The sequence below is a fragment of the Crocodylus porosus genome, unplaced genomic scaffold (assembly GCF_001723895.1).
Source record: "Crocodylus porosus isolate Cpor-Errol unplaced genomic scaffold, CroPor_comp1, whole genome shotgun sequence".
In the NCBI taxonomy this organism is placed as follows: Eukaryota; Metazoa; Chordata; order Crocodylia; family Crocodylidae; genus Crocodylus; species Crocodylus porosus.
The window spans coordinates 14,219,714-14,243,304 of record NW_017728917.1 but is presented as its reverse complement, the minus strand read 5'-3'; the positions used below and the strand labels follow the sequence as shown (position 1 = coordinate 14,243,304).

Below are 23,591 nucleotides of genomic sequence, written 5' to 3'. Positions count from 1 at the left end.
CTTTATGATGGAAATGTTAATACTGCACAATCCTAACACAGTTACTATGCTCTTGAACTGCTCTGTGCATGTGCAGTGCTTTGAAACCACACAGCACGACTTCAGACCAAGTATTTTCTGTTATTATGCAGTTAATTCCTGAGATCCAGCCTTAGCTTCAGGCCAAGTTTCAAGGCAAGTTTATATTCATCTTGGGTCCATTAGCACTTGATAGGAGAGACTAGAAAGGGCAATGGAAATGCCTAAGGACGATGAGCACAGATTTGCTGTGTCTAATCCCTCTTTCTTCATCTCAAGAAACCAATAACATGCCATACTTGTAAATCAAGTACCAAGAAGACATATGGAAAAGCTTCTCTATCAGGCATCTGGGCTCAACGCCTCATCCCTTTGAAGTCATCTGAAGGGAACTGGCAAGCCCCATTTACTTCACTGATTCCAAGATTAAGTCCTGGATGAAGTTCATTTTAGGACCAGATCCTATACAGCTTCAGTGAGATTCCTGTCACCTCCTCTGAACAGCACTTTGGATGCTCGTCACATTAGCCAGATGGCCGAAGTTCCTTCGTATTTCCAGTCACTGTATACTACTCCACACTAGAAATGCTCAAACGTTGACGCATGCACTGCTAATTAACTTTGCGTGTACTTTTTCTCTTTATTACTGTACTCTCCTCCAAAACCGGGCCTGTCAAAACTAGACACAAATTATGAGTAGCTTCCGGGTTCTGCTGTTAAGTCGGGGAACCTGTTTACTGTATGCAAATACAATTTCCTTAATGGCCAGCAAAGGATGCTGCAACATTACTGTGCAGAGATTTAGTGTGAGCTCTCAATGCCCATCTTTTGTTGGTCCCAACCAAAAGGCTCAAATCCACTGCAAATCCTGATCTTTTATAAAAGAGCAGGACTGTCTACTGCTACCAAGGTAACAATTTCCATTACTGTGGGAAATGTAGCTAAAAGGTTTGTTACAGCTAGTGGTTAACGGTATTTGATACAAATATGTTAAAATGGCATATATTTCAATTAATTAGATTTCCAGAGGGGTAATGTGGTATTTGGTCTTTGACATTAAATCAATTCCAGCTTTACAGATACTCTTGACGTTCCCCCCTAAAAATCAATAGCAAAACCTTGTATCTCTTGGAAAGGACGACAATATCTAAGTGGAAATAGGAATTTAAATAAAATTGGAGTTGTCTGTAGCTGGCAGCTTTGGGATTACCCTACTACAAGCACAGTATTTAACATGACTTTCGAGTTATTCTTAAACTTATATTCCCAAGCACAACACAGAGGTTCTTTCAAGATTTAATTGACTCGTGTGAATATTTTCTTTATGAAATCATGTACTTGGCATATCTTTTCCCATTAGCGGAAGAGAATTAAACAGGTTTTTTTGGTTAATCAGTGCTAAAGCTTGTATTTTACATTACCATTAGGTTTACCAAAGTGACTTTACAAACTATAACAGATGGTGGAGTTACAACTTTTTCTTACAATTTGGTTTTAGTAACGACAATCAGTTTTATGGAGCTCTCGGTTGCTTGATATTAGTCCTGTTTACATCCCTGAAGAATGAAAGTCATCTCAGCGTGACGGAGTGAGAGAAGCCTGTGGTAGCTGTGTTTGGTGTGAAAATACCCCGTGCAAATATACAACCAACTTCAGTATCCATGACAGTCATGCACAGCATAAGAAATCAAAGCTGCCATAATTATGGAGCACAAAATCGTAGACAATGAGGGTTGAAGGGAGCTCAGGAGGACACATCTAGTCCAACCTCTGCTCCAAGCAGGACCAGCCCCAACTACATCATCCCAGCCAGGGCTTAAACACCTCCAAGGATGGAAACTGCATCACCATTCTGGGTAACCTCTTCCAGTGCTTCACCACCTTCCTTGTGAAAAAGGTTTTCCTAATATCCAACCTCATCTTCCCTAGCTGCAACTTGAGCCCATTGCTCCTTGTCCTGTCATCTGCCCCCACTGAGACCAGTCCAGCTCCATCCTCTTTGCAGCCCCTGGCAGGGAGGTGGAGGCTGCTATTCACTCCCCGCCAGGTCTTCTCTTCTCCAGACTAAATCAGCCCAGATCCCTCAGCCACTCTTCACAAGTTATGTCCCTCAGCCCCTCAACCATTTTTGCTGCCCTCCGCTGGACTCTCTCCAATTTATCTACATCCCTTCTGTAGTGGGGGCCCGAAACTGGACATAGGATCTAGATGCGGCCTCCCCCGTGCTGAATAGAGGGGAAGAATCACTGCCTCCATCTGCTGACACCGCTCCTCCCGATGCAGCCCAGGATGCCCCGTAGCCTTCTTGGCAGCAACATGAAAATGGTGTTCGCCAACAGATGCCAAGGTTACAGTCATTCCCCTACTTCTTTCATATGGTGAAAACACAGGATTATCCCAGACACCCCAGGGCTTCAGCCCAATGTTAGATTTTGAACAGACTGCCCCCAACTCATTTAAAATCTGACGCTCCCCACCATTGACAGCTGTCGTATACAGCAATGCGCAGGATAAGGAAAACACACAGTATTGTCGGGGTGGTGTACAGGATGGATATTGGCTATTCCATTTCTGCTTGTGGGGTTTAGGCAGCATCGCTTAGCACAGGGCTGAATTTCTTTCCCTAAAACACAAGTCCTTTCTATTTAGGTGGCATTGTGACCCTCACTTCTATGCCAAACAGGTACAGCAACAGCCCTAGCAAGACAGAGAGGTGATGGGGTAAGTGCACAGAAACCTTCCAGGCCACTGACACTGCCAAAACGCTGGAGAAGATCAAGCCCAGAGCAGATGCGAGTGAACAGAGATGGTTTCTCAACAGGGTGGCAGTGCAGACCAAGAGGAAGACACCCCGAGCACCAGTCCGGGATTGAAAGCCTGGCAGCAGGAAAAAAAAAACTACTGCGAGAGACTTTCACAACTGCTGCAAATCTTTAAGGCTCAAAATGGGAAACAAAAGGGAAAAGGTCTGCCACAGGCAGCTACCGAAAAAGAGTCGAGTCTTCCAGAGAAGAGTGGCAGAACATAAATATTCATCATGCTCGATGGAGAGCAAAAGGGACTGAATACTTGCTGCTACAGAAAAAGACACTTCAGTATTTGCTGAGGTCTCCTAACAATGGAATTTGCCAATTAAATTGGAGGTGTGTGATCAGTTGGGCTGTGAAGTGGCAAATAACACGCTGAGTGACACCTGGATAAAAGGAGACTGAATCACCACCGAACGCTGTCTCCAGATATCTCTCTGCATTGTCCTGTGTAAATATGAGAGTGAAATGTGGTAGACAAGCCTGGAGAGGCTTCCTGGAAGGTGTTGAGGTTGTTTTTCTTTAGTTAAGACAGCTAAATGCTGAAATAATACCAGCTAATATTTACTCTCGTTCTAAACCTTGCAAATTGCAGCTAATTAAAAGACCTTAATGAAGTTAATAGGCACTAATATCTCCTTGGATGTGCATCCAGTTGTATTCCCCCTCTCCTCCCCCCCCTTAACGGCTATTGTCTTGAGGTCTGAATTAGCTGTGAAACCACAGGAGTCTGGGACAGACATTGCATAAACCAGTTTGACCCAAATCAGAAACTCTGATACTACATCCAACCGGGTTGATCTCAAACCAGTTTCAGCCATTTTCAAACTGGTTTATGTGCACTGAATGTCTGTTCTGTTACAGGTTTAAACCAGTTTCTGATTGCTTGAACCAGTTTGTGTGCAATGCCTGTCCCTAGCCTGAAGGAGCATATTCTGCTGGGTTCTTCTCCCCAACAAAATTAAAAGAGGCTGGAAAGAAACACCGCCTCCCACATGAATCAGAGAAGTCGGGCTGGAAGGGACCTTTGGAGGGGTCATCTAGTCCAGCTCCCTGCTTGTGGCCAGATCATCCCTATGCAATTGCGGACTGGTACCCTATTGCGCTAGGTGCTGTACAAACATGGGACAAAAGACCTTCCCGGCCTCAGACAATGTAGAGGGCGCAGATTGACAGACAGGGAGTGGGAAATCAGTGTGATCAGCAGTGGGCTCAGCCCAGCAGCTGCTGAGCTGCTCCCAGCGTTTTGCAGGGAGGATGGCCAGGGACAGCCGAAGGCAGGACGACAAGAAAGCTTCACAGAAGTTTGTGGAGGGGCTTCTGCCATGCCTGGGGAGCCTGGGAGAGACCACACGGTGCTTATTGGGAGGAGATACAGGCCGGCATCATCGATTGTGCAGACAGTGGTGGTCTTCTCGGTAACGACTAGGAGACAGTAATGCAAATGGGAGGCCCAGGGGTTACCCCATGAGATTCCCGGTCACTCCCGGACACTGAATTCAGTCGTGCCGTTCTGGGGAAGCGCCGCTTGCTAGGAGAGCCACTGCGCTGCAACTGAACGGTCACACTTTTTCAGTGCTGCTGTTACTCTACAGGCATGCATGGGAGGGCAAGAGGGCAATAAAAAGAGAGGTCCTCTGTGTATAGCAGCACATCTACCCCACTCTCAAACCGTCTGTAAAAGCTTCACTCCAAGGGTGAAACACTTCAGTCGCAGTCCTTAGTCGATTCTGCAAGACACTGCCCGCCACAGGAACACCCCAAGGAAGATTTTGCTTTAAATTAAACACTAAAAAACCCTGCAACCCATCACAGAACAAAGCAATGGTGCCCAAGATGGCATTCCTCAGAACCAAAATAAATGAAGCCCGGTTAAATAGATTTCAGTTCATTTCTTTTAATTTGTTAATGTGATGCAAAGCGGCATGGCAGGGAAGTGCCAATTAGCAGAGAAGCTCCTTGGGGCTCTTTGGGTTTGAGCGAGCTCGTTTTCAGGTCAGGGCGATCCACGCTGCAGCAGGTATTTCGATGCCAATCACCATCGTACCGACGTGACAGATCACGGAGGACCCTCTTTCCCCGCTGTCGGTTGCATCCAACTTCCTCTCCTCCCGTCAATGCTTCTACCAGCTTTCAGCTGTCATCAGCCTCCGCTGATGTAAATATACATGGGGCCAAATTAGAGCTTGCTCAAGTCACTGGCAACATTCCCACGGACTTTAACACAACGAGGATTTGGCCTTTGGAATTGAAAATACTTCCTAGCGTAGCTCGTTCTGAAGTTGGTAAATCTCTGCAGTAGCATGTGTATTGCAATGGGAAAGGCTCCTTGAAGATGCAAGAGATGATAGATTTGTCAAATTGAGAAGATTTCTGGAGTGCAGCAAAGGCTCAGAGAAGGCTGGTCCAATAGTCTCGATGCGCAGAACCACGCAGGACCTCTCCCCACGCCCCCATCAAGTCTGGTCCCCTCCAGTCCTGGGCATCCAATATGTGTTTGTCCAAAAGCACCCACAAGAGCCAGCCCCCCCACGCGCCGCAGCCAAAGAACAACCCCACAGCACGTGAGGGATGTCAGTACAAAAAGTCCCTTACAGAAGAGAGCCACAGAGACATGGGCTGACCCAAAGCAGTATATGCTGGGTTGTTTGGTTTTTTTAACAATACCAGTTAACAATTTCTAAACCATGGGTTAAAAAGCGAATCATAGAAAATGCGGTTGGAAGGGACCTCAGGAGGTCACATTGAGCCCAACCTCCTGCTCCAAGCAGGATCAGCCCCAACTACATCATCCCAGCCAGGGCTTTGTTGAGCCAGGTCTTAAAAACCTCCAAGGATGGAGACTGCAGCACCTTTCTGGGTAACCTCTTCCAGTGCTTCACCACCTGCCTAGTGATAAAGTTTTCCATAATATCCAACCTCAACTTCCCTAGCTGCAACTTGAGCCCATTGCTTCTTGTCCTGCCATCTGCCCCCACTGAGAACAGCCCAGCTCCAGCCTCTTTGCAGCCCCCCTGCAGGGAGGTGAAGACTGCTGTTCAATCCCCCTCGGTCTTCTCTTCCCCCTTCCTGCAGCCTCTCCCCACCAGTCATGTCCCCAGCCCCCAAACCCTTCTCACTGCCCTCCGCTGGACTCTCTCCAATGTGCCCACAGCCTTTCTGTAGTGGGGGCCAAACCTGGACACAGGACTCCAGGTGTGGCCTCCCCAGTGCCAAATAGAGGGGAAGCTGTGCACACTTCCAATCTCTCTTTATAGTCATTACTATCAGCTACTCACAGACAGGAGCTAATCAACAGTCTCCTTTCAGATTCTTGCTGCCGACCCATGCTGTAAGTCTTGGGATGGGCAATGCCATCATGGGCAGACATCATCTACTTGAGCAATTTTATTTGGGCTAGTCACCATAAGAGCTGTCTTACTGCAAAGTGATTTACATACAGCTACAATCCAACAAGCAGGTAAGACCTAGTTCTGCAACCATTTAGATTTTGTCTCTCAATGGGAATCTGGGACGGAAAGAGTAAAACTACCAAAGGATAATCACAGTTCTCATAAACAAACCAGGAACTGCTGCTCCAAGGTCAGGAACAGGAAAAATGATGAAAAGCAAAGTTCATAATCATGCAATATCTGGGTAAGATGTCACTGCTGCAGCAAATCAGTCAAGATGTGACGCATCTGTGGCACTATATCAGCAGCAATTAAGGTGGTAGAGGATGTACTGAATGGGCTGGGCAGAGGATATGATTATGGCACTTGCTTTATTGATCTGTACAAGGCTTTTTTGATTGAATGACTGATAGCAACAAGTAATTAGGTTGAAGCTGGAGCTGCAATGACCAAAAAGAAGCCCTGAGCCAAGTCATGTGTGATCCCTGATTGTATTTTAGTAGTAAGGAAGCACTTATTTAAGGAGCAATCCAAGTTTCTGCTATAAAGCCGGCACCTCACAAAATCAGTGTAAGTAGAGTCCACAGAGGAAAACATCTGGATTGCACACAAATGCTGGTAATGTATACAAATGGGTTTAACGTCCATTAAAGGGAAATAATTTATAATGATGACTTACTGTGAGGAATCCTCCCTACTCGGTTCATGTTTCGGCACTCCTGATTTAAACAATTTACATACACACACACATATATACACATACACACACACACACATATATATATACACATAACATATATAAAATGATATGGAAATGCATGGCAGCAGCTTATTTTGTTTAAAGGGGAAAATACCCTTATGGAAACAAAGGACGGACTTGCAGCAATGGACTGAAGAAGTTTCCTACAGAAAAGCCAGAAGACACGGGCAGGAAGGCAATACGCTGAACAGCCGGCCGCTATCTTCTCCTGGCCCCAACAAACGTTATTTAAGGGAAGTGCAGCCTCTAGTACCATAACCTGTAACACAGCCAGCTTAATTAAATATCGGGAATCTTGTGTCACCAGCCAGCTAATGATGCATCTCTAATCCCAAATCCCAGCAGCAGCTTTTTTCCCCACAGTGAAATTCACTGGTGTGTGGAAGACAGGGGCAAAGAGATCTCGCTAAGAGGTCGCTCACGGAGGCAGGGCTGTGTGTGGCCGGGGCTATTACGGGTGGGCTGGGGGGACGGACGCTCTTGTCCAGTGAGGACGACAGTAATTAGAGCCGGCAGGAGGAAAGGCCTGAGGTTTTACACTCAGGATCCCCTGACCTGGAGCCACGGAGCACTTTGCAGGGGGACTCCAGATGCTGCTCCAGCTGACAGACTGGTTTAACAGCACCCGGGGCTAAAATGCAGACCGAATGCCTCAGCCCCTGGTCAGGCAGGAGTCGGGGGCTGATTTCCACCTGCTGTCACATGCAACCCAACTACTTGGCCTTCAGTAAATTAAGTCACTGAATTATTTTCAAGCAAAAATCACTGACCCTTATAAATCTTCCCCCCCGCCACAGCCCTGATTCATTAAGAAACTTAAAATATGTGCCTGTCTTTAAGCCTGTCAGCACTGCGATTGATTCAGCAATGCGTTTCGCATGCTTCCGACTTCAAGTACGTGAGTATTCCCGCTGTCTTCGTGCTACGTACCCGTGCAGCCAAAAGCTGAACATCACTGCTCACTTGCCCGCTGCCTGCTTAGTTCCTCACCTGCTTTTTTTCCTGAAAGCTACTCAAAGCAAAGACCTTGTCAGCAGACTTGTTTGCAAAGCATCTGGCATCTCTCTAGTATTAGCCAAATGATGCATCCTGGCACGGAGATCCTGGCTCTTGTGGTACCACAATACGGCTGGAAGTGTGGCCATTCAAGATGCATTAAACCCCAGCACAGTGCTTCTGGTGTCTGACATATATACTACTGTTTTGACTATTGATTCTTGCTATTGTCAGCCTTTGAGATGAGTTTTTCTCATTGAAATTATTTTATGCTCCTAATATGGAAAAAAAAACCCAGCAGGATCACTGTGGTCTGCTGATGTACCAGCTTTATCCTGGGATTCTTTAAATGTAGGATTCAGCTTTCAGTCGCTCTTTTTTTGTACGTAAGCTCTTTGTGGGGATACAGTACATGTTCTTGTTGAATCTCATTTATTTTGTATTGATTTGCAGATCCTTCCTCCTGGGATGAATTCTCAGTTGCCGGGTTCTTTGTGGGGGGGTGTCTTTTTTTGACAACACATTTTGTGCGCTGATATTTATTGTACTTTTTGGATCTGTATGTGTGTATGCCCCAGGGTCTCTGTTCTTAGAGAGAGAGAGGAAGAGAGAGATTTGGTTTCTCAAAGCCTCTGGGCTCCCTTTTTCTGGTGACACATTTCCTTGTTCTGGACATTTCCGGGTTTGCTCGGCCTGGGAGAGTTTACGAGCAGAGCAGCGATTTCATTGTGAAGATAAATGTCTGTATACGGTCCTACGAAGACAACACAGCTGACCAGATCAAGTAATACTGTAAGCTCGATTAACAAGCTAATTATAATGCTTTACTATGTGATATCCTGATAATTCAAGCTGATCTGCAAAGGCAAACACCATGCCTATTTAGGACCATGAGGAAGTCAAGGGAACTCCACATGAGCGCACGCTTATGATCATTTATAACTACCAATAGGTCAAAGATCAGGCTAATGCCTTCTTCCAACGCAGAAGAAGGAACCGCCTTCCTCGTGCCGCAGGGGACTTCTCCTCTCTCCTCCCTTTTACAGTACACTCAACTGTCCAAACCCCCCTTCTCAGCAGAAAATGAGACCAAGCAGCAGCATAAGTCAGACTCCTTGACTGGATTCCCCTTTCCCCCCCATTGTGATAATGATCCCTCTTTTATTGCACATAAATAGGAGAAATTAAACCCTGGTTAGAAGGTACGTATAATACAGGAGAGTTATCTCTCTTGCCCTGAAAGCAAAATGTTATACCTTTCCTAAAAGCTTGGAAGCCTCTAAAAACATATGAGATCAAAACCAATAGACAACCCCCCCACTACAGGAAACCCAGTTCGGGTCCCAGAAAGAGAGAGGTGAGACGCGGGGCCACAGACTCCATGAAATCTGCTAAAGGCTTTACCTTTGCTTTGAGTTTTTCATGCAACTTGCCCAAATACCATGGTGCAAGGCAGAAGAAGGAAACCTTGAGGTACTTTAAAAGAAACAACCTTCCCACAAATAACATAGGAAGGGGATGTGTTTAACCTTATGCAACATCTGTCCCCTTTGCGGTGGTGGGGTGGCAATGTCACATGCTCGCAGACACCAAACTGGGAAGATACTGGGACAAAATCTTGCCCTTACAGAAGTTAACAGAGGTTTGTCGCTGAGTACAGGCAGACCAGCAGGGCACCCCTTATGAGCGTCAGCTTCCTTGGGCACCGATCAGATCAAAGGAAATAGCTCTTCTTTGAAATGATCTTTACTAACCGGCATAAAGAGGCCCCACCAGTTTTAGGTCCGTGTTGATGGTATAAGACAGATCCTCCGGGCCGTACGAAGGCAGCAGACTCTTTACTTGATGAACCAGGAAAGGAGGAGGGGGAGGATTTCCCAATGGCACAACACAGCCTTGTGGCTGTCCCTGTAATTAGCTTCATCTCCATAGCCAGGTAGGATCATATATTTGTCAGTGTAACGAACACTTAAGAGCAGCATTTGCTTTTATTTAGGATAAAGCTGTAAAACAAACGACAGGTGAAGCTGAAGATTTACGACTCGAGAGACTCGTTCTTTAATTCCCACCTGTGTGGCTCCGTGTGCAGAGCCAGCCCAGCGACGGCATCCTTGCCGAAGCTTCCCGCCGCCCTTCTGCAAAGGCTACCAGCACCTCGCTCGGCTGTGTCTAAGCAAGCTGCGTAGCCAGTGGTGTTTGCAGGCCGGGTGTCCCTATAGACAAACCGTAGCTTTACATCCTGAAAAACGTCTGCAGGTGGTTTACTTGCACGGATGATTTGAGTTTCTGCAGCTTTGTCCCAGTTCAAGAATCAAAATGGTGCTAACTGGGCTCTGTTCTGCAATATCACATGTATTAAAAAAAAACCTTAAAAAAGACATCAGCAGCTGATCAGCTCTTAAACAAAAACCCAAACCAAAACCACAAACCAAAAATGAATCAGGTTCTTATCCCTTGATTAACTGGCAGGAAGGTTTGCACAGCACACCATGTATTCTGATGACATGTGTCTATTTTTGGTGCATCTTTCACTTGATCTGAAACAGAATAAAACAGCAGCTCTAAACCCCTGTGCATAATTGTCCAAGATAAACTATTAGCCTGTTGCTAGAGTTACTTTCTTGAAAGAAACCTTAGGGGGGGGCGGTTAACACTATTTTATCCAATTAGAATTGAAATTCCTTTGTTGAAGCAACAAGAAACCACTCTGAGATGATTCAAATAGTAATATGAATCTAGTCAATGGTAATAAGAAAAATGACAGTAAGTAGGCATTTCAGGGCAGTCATTAACATAATGTTATCTCCTAAGTTTTCGACTCTCTTATTTAACATGAAGGGACTTTATACAGATGCTGAAAGGACAGTGCTGTAGTTCTTATGAAACTCATTCAAATACCTTTCACAGTTATTTAAATCAGGCTGGTGATTTAAAAAAAAACACTTATGAAAGAAAAGCATGATTTTTTTTTCATCTTCTGCGTATGAAGTTTAATAATGGATACACAAATTTATCAGCATATATTTATTTCTTGAAAACAACATCAGCAAGATCTAAATGTCTCATCCCCAATGCTCAATGCAGTTGTGTAAAAACCATGTTTTGATCTGCAGCATAACGCAGTAGGACCCTAACCCGATGACCGAGGAGTACACAGCTCAACCCAAGGGCGTGCACTCACTTCATCACCTTCATCCAGGTGACTTGGTGAAGAATTGGACATGAGGTCTACTCTCAGCAGAGGAGACTGAAGATGCATCTACACATTATATCTGCAGGGTGGGATTACGTCCTTCTACCGGGTAGGTAACTAAAGAAAAGTGGCATTTGCTGCCCACACAGGGAAGGCAGACCAGCCAGGCGGGATGCTGCCGTCCGCAGAGACGTAGCAGATGCAAGTCAGGGGGTCTTTTTGAAGGGCACGTGAATTAAGGCAGCTTGAAGACAAGCACGGAGCAGGACTAGGACTGCCCGGTGACAACGCATGGCAAGTTGGTAAGTAAAGAGAATGGGATTTGGAGCGAGATAGCATAAAAAGACAGAGCTAGAGCAGAGAGCCAGGCAGGCTGGTTATGGGTAATTTTAGATACTGGAGCAGAAGTTTGTAAAGTTTTAGCCTTTCTTTTTTTAACCATTAGTTCTAGTTCGATTTGAATGGCTAACAGATTTGCAATATTAACGCTGTTGTAAAGTAGTGTTTTACCTGAGCCACAGTATTATCTTATAGTACATTGCCATTTCTGTCAAGAGAAAGCTGCGGTCAGGTAACGGCACATACACCCTCCCACCTGTTCTTGCTTCAGGTCCAGTTTGGCCCAAAAGGACTGAAAATTAGTGCCCACTAAGGGCTACTGGGTGGCCCGTGCCTTGACCACCACCGTCCAGTTTCCAGTAGATAATTGCTCTCATCCTAAAAGGCACCAAACAAGAACCCCACTGGCAGTCTGCGGTTCAAGGAGTCTGCTCAACCCTCACACCCTGGGGGCCCCTGGAGATGGGGGATGAGTTTCTACGGGGATTGGCGCTACCTGCTCTGGGCGCATCCAAAGCATTTCTTCTGCCTGCATTTCTCGTAAGTCCTAAATCTGCCCCCAAATTCAATAGATACGCATGGAGCAGGCATGAAACAACACCCTTCGCCTGCATTATTCACTGATGCACAAAGGAAAATAACTTTAAACGTCCCCGTTGTACAAAAAGATTAACTTGTGCATTGCCAGCGGAGGCCGTGAACTTTTGGACACACCGTAAAAACCTCATTACGGATAAGGACGTATTCACGCTGGATCCGGTATTTCTCGACCAGCTGGTGTTGAGAACTGCTGTTTCCCTGGTAAAAGTCACCATGGGGAAGCCATCAGCTCAGCACACCGGTGAAGTCCTCCTTTTTTGGACAGCCATAAGATACCCGAACAGCTAGTGGCGAAAAGGCACAAACTTTAAAGAACGAGTGTAGTAGCCCCAAGTAGGACTTTTCCCCACTGTTAATTTAGTCTATGTCAGCTCTTCAGAAAGGAAGAGGATATTTAGAGACAGTCAGAGAGTGGCCCAGAACTTTTAACATTTCTTCACATCCCTCTGCCAATCAACTGCAACTTGATCCCGACCTGCAGAGAATTAAGGGTGAAATATGCAGACTCTTAACTAAATAATGGAAATGTAGCTAAGATACCATGTACTGTGGAGGGGGAGAGAGAGCTTGGAATTATGCGTGTGCAATAAGGAATATTAAAAAGGTTCTAGGGCACCGCAGTCTGACAATGCATGCTGATGATTATCTTTATTAGATACTGCCAGATAAAGAGCCAATTCATTAAAAATTAATGAAACAGGACTGCCATCCATACATTATACGTACCCATAAAGTGAATGTGGACAACTATACATTTAATCTATTTGAAATAATAGCAACGTGAAGGAGAGAAGGGTGGCATAAAATAAGGGGAACTGTGTAATAACAGGAGAGAAATGCAGTGAACTGGGGAGAAAGAAATTATATCACTGCATGAATCTCAAAAAAACCCAAAAAACCCAAACAGACAGAAAAACCATAATCAACCAGAACTTTTCCCTGAAAGAGAAAAATGATTCCCAGAAAGTGTACAACTGCAAATAAAAGAACATTATTAAAAGAGTGAGTGACATTGGAAAATGGTGAATACAATGATAAATGGCAGAGAGAGCTTTGATTGCAAAACAGCAGAGGTATTCATGAAAAGAAAACAATTTTATTGTATCTTTTGATGAGAGCTCAACAATGCAGGGCATTAATATCACTGAGACAGACTTGGGAATAGGTTTCAAAATAGGCAGATAAACCTTTTATTCAAATCACAAGGGGAAAATTCCATCGGTATCTTTTCTTTTTTATTAAATAAGTTATATTTTAGATAGATTTCTTAAGAAAATGTCTCATAGTACATGTGTCGTTATTCTAGAGTCCTGAGAAGTTTGTGATCGGAAAGTGGACGTGTGTGAGACAAATCCTGTGGTTTTGCTTTACAGTTGCTATTCAGAGTACTCGGGTCAGCTACTGATTTGTTTTCCATGGCTTGTAGACAGCCTTAGGTTGGACTTCATCTATCAGAAGGAAACAGCCAATTATTCTATACATACAGCACTAAAAGGCATGCCTGTAAGAACATCATTTTTACCATTTCACACTGTTTATATAGCAGGATTATTTTTTTAAATTACTTAGCTGCCGAATTGCTCCTCTGTGTTGCAGTGAGAGTTAGCGTTACTTCACTGCGCCGGGGAGCTGGAGCCGTAGCCAAGAGGAAGTTTTTTTTGTTGCATACAACAACAGACGCATTTTCATATATGGTCACCAAAACTCAAATTCTCCAAAGGCTTACTGACAACGCACAACGTTAAGCCTGCCCATATGGCTGTGGCCCCCTCCACACAACTGTGTAATTGCACAGTTACCTTAAGACCAGCTATCATGCGATAAAAACTCCAACCAGCTATAAAGTTAGACCTTGAAAATGCGACTAACTTTATAGCTGCTTGCTATCCAGCTTTAAATTTGCACATGTAGCAGGGTCTCCCCTGTGACCGGGAGCCCCATCAGCAGACAGGGCTTCCACCCGCAGGGGTGCACCTTGCCCAGCATGAAACCCCTGAGCCCTAGGGGTCTTGTGGGTAAAGCATGTATTTGCCTAGGCAAACCTGTCAGTAGCTCATCCTTTCCAGAACAGAATACTTTTTTCTGCAAATAGACTTTAAAGGCTATTTTAAAGCCATTGCAAAAATCTGCTCCTGGGGAAGCTCTGTTTTGCAAAATGTAGTATGGATGTAATCAATGAGAGAACACATTTATAAACCAGACTTAAAATTAACAGGACTGCTAACAGGGGTATACGTTGTGGCCGTGTTGGTCTAAAAAAATATATCAGGTTTACCCAAGAAACCTTGTCTACCACAGGACTGCTAAGAATTGTACTAAAGGTAGTCACACATATAAGATTTTAAATGCATTTCTACCTCAATCCGGGAAGCGTGGCATGCTCCTCCTCTCTCTTCCGAACAGAGAGATGGGTGGATATTCATCCACAGAACCAGCAACAAACTGAAGTGAAAGAGCCTGCGCACCCCACAGAAAGGTCATCAGCTGTGCTCTCCGACAGTCCTGGGAGCCATGTTCCCAGCCAGTGCCCAGTGTGGCCTTACTGATGGTGTTGCAGCGACGTGCAGTCATGCAATGGAAAACGCAGCAACACACCTACCTAATTTCTTGCTATTTTATCTTCATTGTGGAATGGGTAAGAAACCCATGGGGCAGCAGGCCTGTGTATTCGCTTTGGATACAGATTCGGCCAATTCGGGGGACAGCAATTCGATTCGGTGATCCAAATCACTGTCCAGAATCGATTTGCCCCGAGCCCCTGCAATGGCTGCCCTGCCTGCCCCAGCTCCCGGCTCTTTAGGGGAAAAAAGCTCACCAGGTGCTGCCAGGCAGGGGGTGATCCCTGCTGCCCCCCACTGCCCCATGCTGTGTGGGGGGCTCTGCACAAGCCCCCCCAACCCCTCCTGCTCCCCCACGGGTGCTCTGCCCAGGCCAGCTCCGGCCCTTTAAGGAAAAAAATACCTGAGAAAAGTGCTGCACTCACAACTCCTGCAGCGGGGGGGGGGGGCAATCCCTATTGCCCCACGCCATGTGGGGGCCTCTGACTGAGCCCCTGAAGCCCCAAGGCTGCTGCAGGAGCGGTGAGTCCCAGAGCTTTTCTTTCTTTGTTTTTTTTTCTTAAAGGGGCAGAGCTGGCCCGGGCAGGGCAGCCGTGGAGGGGCAACAGGGGCCAGCAAGGATTGCCCCCCCTGCCCAGCAGCACTCACTGAGCAGGGGCTTTTCTTTAAAGCACCAGGAGCTGAGGTGGGGGGGCAGCAGTGGGGGGGCTGAGGGAGGGGGGGAGGCAGGGGTCCCCCCAGTCCCCTCCCCTGCCCTTGTACTTACTAGCTCAGATCGGCTGCAGCTCCCTGCTGCAGCCACCAGGGACTGCACAAATCAAAGCTCTCCAAATCTTTGCCGAAGATTCGGAGACCTTTGAATCGGTCCCCTGATTCGATTCGGATTTGGAGATTCGGCCACCTAATCAGGCCAAATCTCCTCTGAATCAAATCACCACCCAAAGCTTCGCACAGCCCTATGGGGCAGCTCTAGCCAACAGGGCCAAATCCAGAGGTGGTATGGAAGGAGAGGTATGGCAGACAAAGGCAGCCCAGTGAGGGAGTCTGAATCAAAGAAGTGATAGAAGAAGACTGGGAAAAGCAATCTCTTCAATTTGCCCCGAATCGGTCTCAGCTGCCTCCACATGCCCGAGTTCAGTCCAGCATTGCTGCACACACCTCCCCTGCCCCTTCTCCATAGCTGCAGCTGGGGCTGGCTAAGCATGAATGCCTACTCGGCCCTTGGCTCCCGCATGAATGCAGGTGATGCTTGCACACGGAGAGAGAAATCTGTGCTTTCTTACCCACCTCTGCACTCACTTCCCCACACTGCAGTGCCAACAGTGCACGCTGGCCCCAGAGCAGCATCAGGCAGGTTTCTGTATGCTAAGCGTGCAGTTGCACATCTGGTTTTTGGTTATCTGTTTGCTATGACATCCTTCCATTTGAAACACATACTTCTCAAACCTCACATATATCTGCAGCACCACATCATGTCGGCATGCTTTCATGACAGCTCTTCAGACCACACTGGACGGACCGATAGATGGACAAAGGCGGAATGACTTATAGAAGTGCAAACCTGAAAAGGGAGTTTTGCGTTTTGGATAGAGAAGGCCCGAAATTTATAGCTCTAGACAATATCCATTCCATGCCTCAAAGATCTGTGTGGATTATAAATGTGGAAACTACTAACAGAAAAGGAATTATTCACCACATTATTAAACATGACAAAAAGCTTCTGAATTGAAGCTTAAAACAGGCTATTTAAGATTCCAGCAATCCCTGGGACTTTGGCAACAAAAATGTTCAAAAGCCTTTTATAGTTGCTGTCAGATTTATGTAAAGCATTTGAGATTCCTGTGAACTTATTTATATAACAACCTAAAACCTGAAGCCAACTTGAAAGTCTTTCTATTCTAATTATTCACAATTGGAGGTGCCGTACAAAAAGATATGCAATGTTCTCCCCAGCACATCTTCTAAAATGGTGCCTGGGAAATCATAGGTTTTGGGTGAACATATTATAGAATGGCTGTTACTGCTGATGAGCTGTATCTATTTAATACGGGAACTTTATTTTAGTGAGCTGTTTTCCTGTTTTCCATTCAGATTTGACAGGGAAGATATCACCTTAAGCCTGCATTGCACTCTAACTGACTGCTCACATTGTTCCCCACTTGTCTAGCACAGTAATTTATTTTTAGGGATATGCTACAGCATGTAAGAAAGAAGTTCCCATAGTTCTTTAGTAATGCAGTATTATAATGTCTCCTGAAACGTCTTTCAGCCTTGGAGAGGGATTCAAGGGCATTACTGGGATCTGAGCATACAGTCACATGAATGCAACTCTCTTGTGCCGTGCACAGAAAACATGTTTGCTCACAAGGCCTTTGGTTTGACATCCCCCATGAAACAACGGAGTGGCGCTGCGTCCCCATCCGGACACGGTCACTGGTCCAAGGCAGAGAGGAGAACGGGCCAAATCACCAGCCCTCCAGCCTGAATCGCCTACACTTTGTTGGAAGGACTCCTTCATATCCTTGGATACTTCGTCAGGAGGTTTCCATTTCAGAAAATGACATTCCTCAGACAAAAACTAATGCAAAAGCTAAACCATTTAAATAAAATGCCAGCAGTAATGCAGAAGTGACAACCAAAGAGCATTCGTCTGAGGTCAGAAGGGGGAACATTAGCTAGGAAAATTTTACCTGATCTTTTCTAAACCTGTTTGGAGAACTGGCCGTCCGAACAGGGTCTCGGATCTTCACACCGCTGAGAGCAAATAATGCTGGCTTTTATTTCACATTTTGAAACCTGTCCAAATGATGGATTCTGTCTGGAGAAAAGGAATCCCTTCCCCAAAATGTACATTTCCCACTCATTATTCCTGCTTCCATCATTATTTTCCTTTAACTCATTCATGTTTTTCACAATACAGTAGAAAAGCTTATAATGTCCATCTTATTGGAAGCAGTAGTATACAGAAGCATGGCTGAATGCCTATGTTTTTACCATATTATGAACCTGAAACAGCATTCCAATACAAAAAAAAAAAAAGGTGCAAGGTGACAAGGTGCTGCACCTGGGGAGGAAGAGCCAGCACCATCCCTACAGGCTGGGGAGCTCCCTTCTCGTCAGGGCAGAGGCAGAAAAGGATCTTGGAGTCATCGTTGATGCCAACATGAACATGGGCCGGCAGTGTGGGGACGCGGTCAGGAAGGCCGACCGCACCTTGTCGTGCATCCACAGAGGCATCTCGAGCAGGTCCAGGGAGGTGATCCTCCCCGTCTATGCGGCACTGGTCAGGCCGCAGCTGGAGGACTGCGTCCAGGTCTGGGCGCCGCACTGCAGGAGGGATGTGGACAGCATGGAGAGGGTCCAGAGGAGGCCACTCGCATGGTCGGGGGCAGCAGGGCAGGCCCTATGAGGAGAGGCTAAAGGGCCTGAACCTGTTCAGCCTCCACAAGAGAAGGCCGAGGGGGGATCTAGTGGCCTGTTACAAACTAGTCGGGGGGGACCAGCAGGCACTGGGGGAGTCACTGTCCCCCGAGCACCGCCAGGAGTGACCAGGAATAGCGGTCACAAGCTGGCAGAGGGCAGGTTTAGGTTAGACATCAGGAGGCGCGACTTCACGGTCAGGGCGGCTAGGATCTGGAACTAACTTCCAAGAGAAGTGGTGCTGGCTCCTACCCTGGGGGTCTTTAAGACAAGGCTTGACAGTCACCTGGCCAGGGTCTTTTGACCCCAGTACTCTTTCCTGCCATGGCAGGGGGTCAGACTTGATGATCTGCTCAGGTCTCTTCCAACTCTACCAACTATGAAACTATGAAAAGAGATCCATACTTACAACATTAAACATAATTTGGGTACTACTGACTACAAGCCTCTGACCATTTTTTTCTGCTGACAAGAATCACTTAAAATGCATAGTTTGATATATGCCAACATGGTTTTTCTCCCCCCCTGTGTTTCTTTCACATAGGATTATTCAGCACACATTCTGGCTATGGGAGTCTTATGGATTAAGACAGAAGCCAGAAGCACTTTAGCTGTTTCTTTTAGCATTAAAATACCACTTTGATTACATTCCTTTCTTTAATTAATCACATTTTAATCAGGCAGCATCCAGATTTAATTCATTTAGGCCCTTCTTTCCCGTTTTCCTGTTGTTCATTAGGCCTAGGGACAGGCCTGAGGGTCAGCAGCAGTTCAGGGCATTCAGCATCCAGCCAGGACTCGGCATTTGGTAGAGCTAGGCATATAGTGAGCAGGGTCAGGGACAAAGGAACAGCTCAAGTGCCATAAACTGTTATAATATTAAAGCCGAACAGCTTTAAGTGATATATCCAGAACATGCAACAGCTTCACCGCCCATTCAGCTGCACTCGACTCATGAGCAAAATAGCTCTAACATGAAACCAGTTTCATTCTGTTTTGACGTTACTCAGCGGGGAGAGGAGTGGACAGATGAAACGATCGCATCCGTTCAGGCGCCATGCGCTCCAAAGCAGCAAACTTCCCCCCGCCCTTTTACAATGGGCTAGCGCTACCCGCCAACAGCTTGAAAGTCAACGCCATCTGCGCGAAGGTCTATGTGGCGAGTGCTGGTGCTCTCTGCTAAGATCTTGATAAGTATTACTAGCTCATGCAAAACCATGTTCATGCAACTGTTGAACCATGTAGCGCGTTTCGAGAGAGGCTGGGAATTACAAACAGAGAGGTTGGGAATTGCAAATTTTGGCTCAAATTTGCCCAGCAGGAGCAGGCACAGACCCTGCCAAAGGCTAGCGGTGCTAAACAGTCAGCCCACAAGTGAGACAATACGGACAAAAGGCACCTGCAGCTTTCCTTCTGCAACCAGCTGGAGCTGGGTAGCACGGGATGCATTGATTCAACCAGACGGTGTTAAGCTAACTTTGAGCAGCACTGCCAAGATTAGGCCTTGGCAGTGCAACTGGTTTCCAGCCCATTCCCGCCCTCCATGCTCTGTCCATTAGACATCATTAGCTAGAGGCAATTTGCAAGGAGTCCAGCCAGGAATTCAATACTTTTAAAATACTTCAGTCTTCCCTTCAACTCGCACAGAGTTGGAGCTTTGAAGAAGCCTTTGGAGATAGGCCAAAAGGGCAAGAGCATGCACCTATTGCTCCAACATGCAGGAAGCTCCTTTTCAAGGCTTACAGCCACCCACAGCAACCATCCCTGACCCGGAAAGGGGACCTTTGAAGTGTGCTTGCTAGGCAAGCCAAGTAATAATGTTGCACCTGCTTCTACGAAAACTGGCTTGCAGGCCTTTGTGGTCAGGAACCATTTACTTGTGAGGATGGGATAACAGGCTATGCTGTCCTTGACCTAAAGGTCAGCAGCTAAAATCTAGCATAGATTACTGACCAAGGGAACGTATTGGTGAACTTCTTACATTGCCAGCCCAAAATTTCACTATCATAGCTTTCACAGACATTAGCGCTGGAAGGGACCTCGTAAAATCATTGGGTCCAGCCCCTGCCCAAGAGGCAGGAATTAAGCTGGGGTCAAAGGATCCCAGCAAGATAAATGTCCAAATGTTTCTTGAAAGTGTCCTGAGTAGGGGCTTTCACCACCTCTGGGGGGAGTTTGTTCCAGGCCTTGGGGGCTCGGACAGCAAAGAAGTTTTTCCTTATGTCCAGTTTAAAATGGTCTTGCAGGAGTTTGTGACCACTGGACCTTGTCTTCCCCTGGGGTGCTCCCCCAGATCCTGATGCACACCCCTTACGTACTTACTGGCTGCCACCAAGTCACCCCTGAGCCTGCAATTCATCAGACCGAAGAGTCGACTCTCTCAAGCTTCTCCACATCCTTCCTAAATTATGGAGCCCAAAATTGGATGCTGCACTCCAGCTGTGGCCCCAGCAAGGCCAAGTACAGCGGGAGGATGACATTCTGGGTCTTGCTCGAGATGCATCAGCAGATGCAAGCCAGTTTTATTTGCTTTGTCAGCTGCGGTATCGCACTGGCGGCTCAAGTTCATCTTGTGGTCAATCACGACCCCCAGGTCCCTTTCAGTCGTGGCGCTAGTGAGCGTAGCATTGCCGAGCCTGTAAGTGTGATGTGGGGTTTTATTCCCAAGGTGGAGCACCTTGCACTTCTCCGTGCTGAATGCCATCAGGTTTCCATCTGCCCACCTTGCAAGCCTGTCACGGTCTGCCTGGATCACCAGCCTATCTCGTGGATTCACAAGAGTTGTGCATTTCAGTTAGAGCCTTGAGCTCCTAGTGAAGTCAGTCGTATTTCAGGGGACTCGGGTCCAGCCCAAGGGGCAGGAAGTCAGCTGGAGTCAGACCACCCCGGCAAGGTGAGCATCCAAGTGTTTCCTAAAGGCACCCAGAGTAGGTGCTTGTACCTCTTCTAGGGGAGTCTATTGCAGACTCTGGAGACTCAGACGGTAAAGAAGTTTTTCCTTATGTCCAGTCTAGAACGGTCTTCCCACAGTTTGTGACTGTTGGACCTTGTCTTCCCTTGGGGTGCGCTGGTGAACAAATGTTCTCCCTTTCCTGATGCACACCCCATATGTACTTACAGGCTGCCACCAAGCCCCCCTGAGCCTTTGTATTATTCTAAAATAAAAATACTTGAAAAGTTATGAAGCCCAAGCTAAAATTTGCAAATATAGCTGACATCCATTGGAATGGATATAACTAGAAATGGGTAGGAAAAAAAATGCACTTTCCCCTGGGAGATATACCAATCCCCTTTCCTCACCCCCCCAAAAAAAATCATTAGAAATTTTTAACGAATACATTGGTTTTTCCAATGAGACTTTTTAATTTTTTTTACAAACTTGGAACAAGCATTTATTTTAGATTGTTTCAAATTGAAATGAAATGTGTTTACTTTCACTTAAAGCATCATTTCAAAACGAAGTGATGTGGGATTCAATTTTGAAATTAAATTAAATTGTGATTTTGAGTTGACATTTTGATATGAGAGGTCATTTCTATTTTTTCAAGCGAAAAGCTGAATTGAAGTGACTATAAATCCAATGAAACAGTTTCAAAACACTTTTTCGACATTTTCACATAGAAAACTGAATTTTTTTCATCAGAACAGATTAATTTTGACAAAAACTATTTCTGTGCAGAAAAAGACCACTCACTGAAAACAGTTCACCTTCTCCAAAAATAATCTTTTCAGGGTTTAAGCTGGAGAAGGGGCTGCTATTCAGGCTTAAGGAACGTTATATTAGTGCCTCTCCAAGAAAATATTTGGGGGAAGTGAAGGTGTGGCTTTGCATAACTAAACTTAATACAGCCCACATGTTACAAACCCCAGAAGAAAACTGTCTGGTGTCATCTAAGATTCAACAACCTGACGCTTCAACTCTTCAGAGGCTTATACATAGGTATAAAACAGTGCATCTCTGCAGGACTGGAGCCTGAGATAGTGCTAAGATACCCAGAAACGGAGATGAAGAAAAACTGATTTCAGTGCTTAAGCATTCAACTGTGAGCATATTATAAAACCAGGGCCATCACCAAATAAATATAAAAATCCCTACCTCTTTATCAATTCCAGGCCCATGCCTGTGATATTCGGAAGCTTGCTGATCTGTATTCTGCTCACTGTCACATTGTATTTCTAAACTGTTGAAAAACTTACCTATCAGCCTCCAAGGCATTCATTTTTCCCTGGACTTTTTTATAAACTAGAGCATATTTCCCTGATATTTCTTTTACAATGGAAGGCCTGTTAAAAACAGCATCATGAATATTCTAGTTATGACAGATATGAAAGGACATAATATCCAGGAAACATTTCTTTCCTAATATATTCATGAAGAGCTCCTTGTCAATCATGGCTAGTGAATTGAATCAAAAATAATACTTAAAGTCTTAGGAGGATACACTGAGTTTTACATGCTGGAGATATAAAGACTGAAGTGAGACTAGGTTCTGCTAACAAGATTTCTGGCCTGAAGTGCCTTTGTGAAATTATTCACAATCCTGCCAATAATGACATTTCAAACTCTAGCTATCTCTTTCTTGGTTCTGCTCCATATGGGTCCATGTATTATTGCCACACAGCTAATGGATTCTCTCAGCTGGTGCTTTAAAAGAACGATGTCTCCAATCATCCATTTATCATGGAGTTTCAAAACAATGTGTTTTATCTCTCTGCTTCTTCTGAATATTATTAAATTTACATCTTAAAAGATCTGAGAAGAAGTAAACTGCCAAATGCCTTGAGCAGAGTAAGCAGTTACACTGATACATATATATTTTTAAAGTGTAAAAGCAACATTATTTACTATTCATTCCATTACAGCAATTGTCAACTAGTTCAGTGCTGCATGCTTAGATAATAAAACACATACCCAATAACAAAACGTTTAGTTGTTTTCCACGTTTGTACCAGATACGCATATGAATAAGGAACAGATAGCATGACTATAGGTATGCATAAATATACAGGACTATACGCACATAAATATGTAACAGATAACAAAAAAGAAACACTTTTTAGAAAAAGTTCATTTCACCAATTTGCATACCTTGAAGACTAATGTTCCCAATGTATGCATTTATAGGCAGCCGTTCCAAAACAACCCGTTTACAAAGATAACAACATTGCAGTAAGACTTTCATTCTGAAACAAATGTACTAGCTAAAGTCTATGGCTAAGTACAGATAGTCAAAAAGCCTGAGGCTGAATCGATTCAAACTCTGCAGGTGAGTCTCAGGCGCGTAGACTGAATCGATGAGCAAGTGAGCAGACATTCGCTTCTGGTTCCGGAAATGCAGCCACCTGCCTGTAGTGGCCCAGGCCAGAAGCCGGGGGGCACTGGAGCACTCCTCCCTGCTGGGCTGGAGCAGACAGCTTGGGCCAAGGCCAAGGCGAGGTTTGCAGGGGAGGTGCAAAGCATTCTGGGATGCTGGGGACTGTGAGTTGACTTGTATATGGAGGGGATCT

The 23,591-nt window shown here is 45.6% G+C and overlaps 1 protein-coding gene across 19 annotated transcripts in view; it reads right to left on the bottom strand.

The window, feature by feature from the left end:
- Positions 1-23,591, bottom strand: part of FHIT (fragile histidine triad) — a 762,024-nt gene that overhangs the window by 309,404 nt on the left and 429,029 nt on the right. The gene's annotated exons all lie outside the window — the stretch shown is intronic.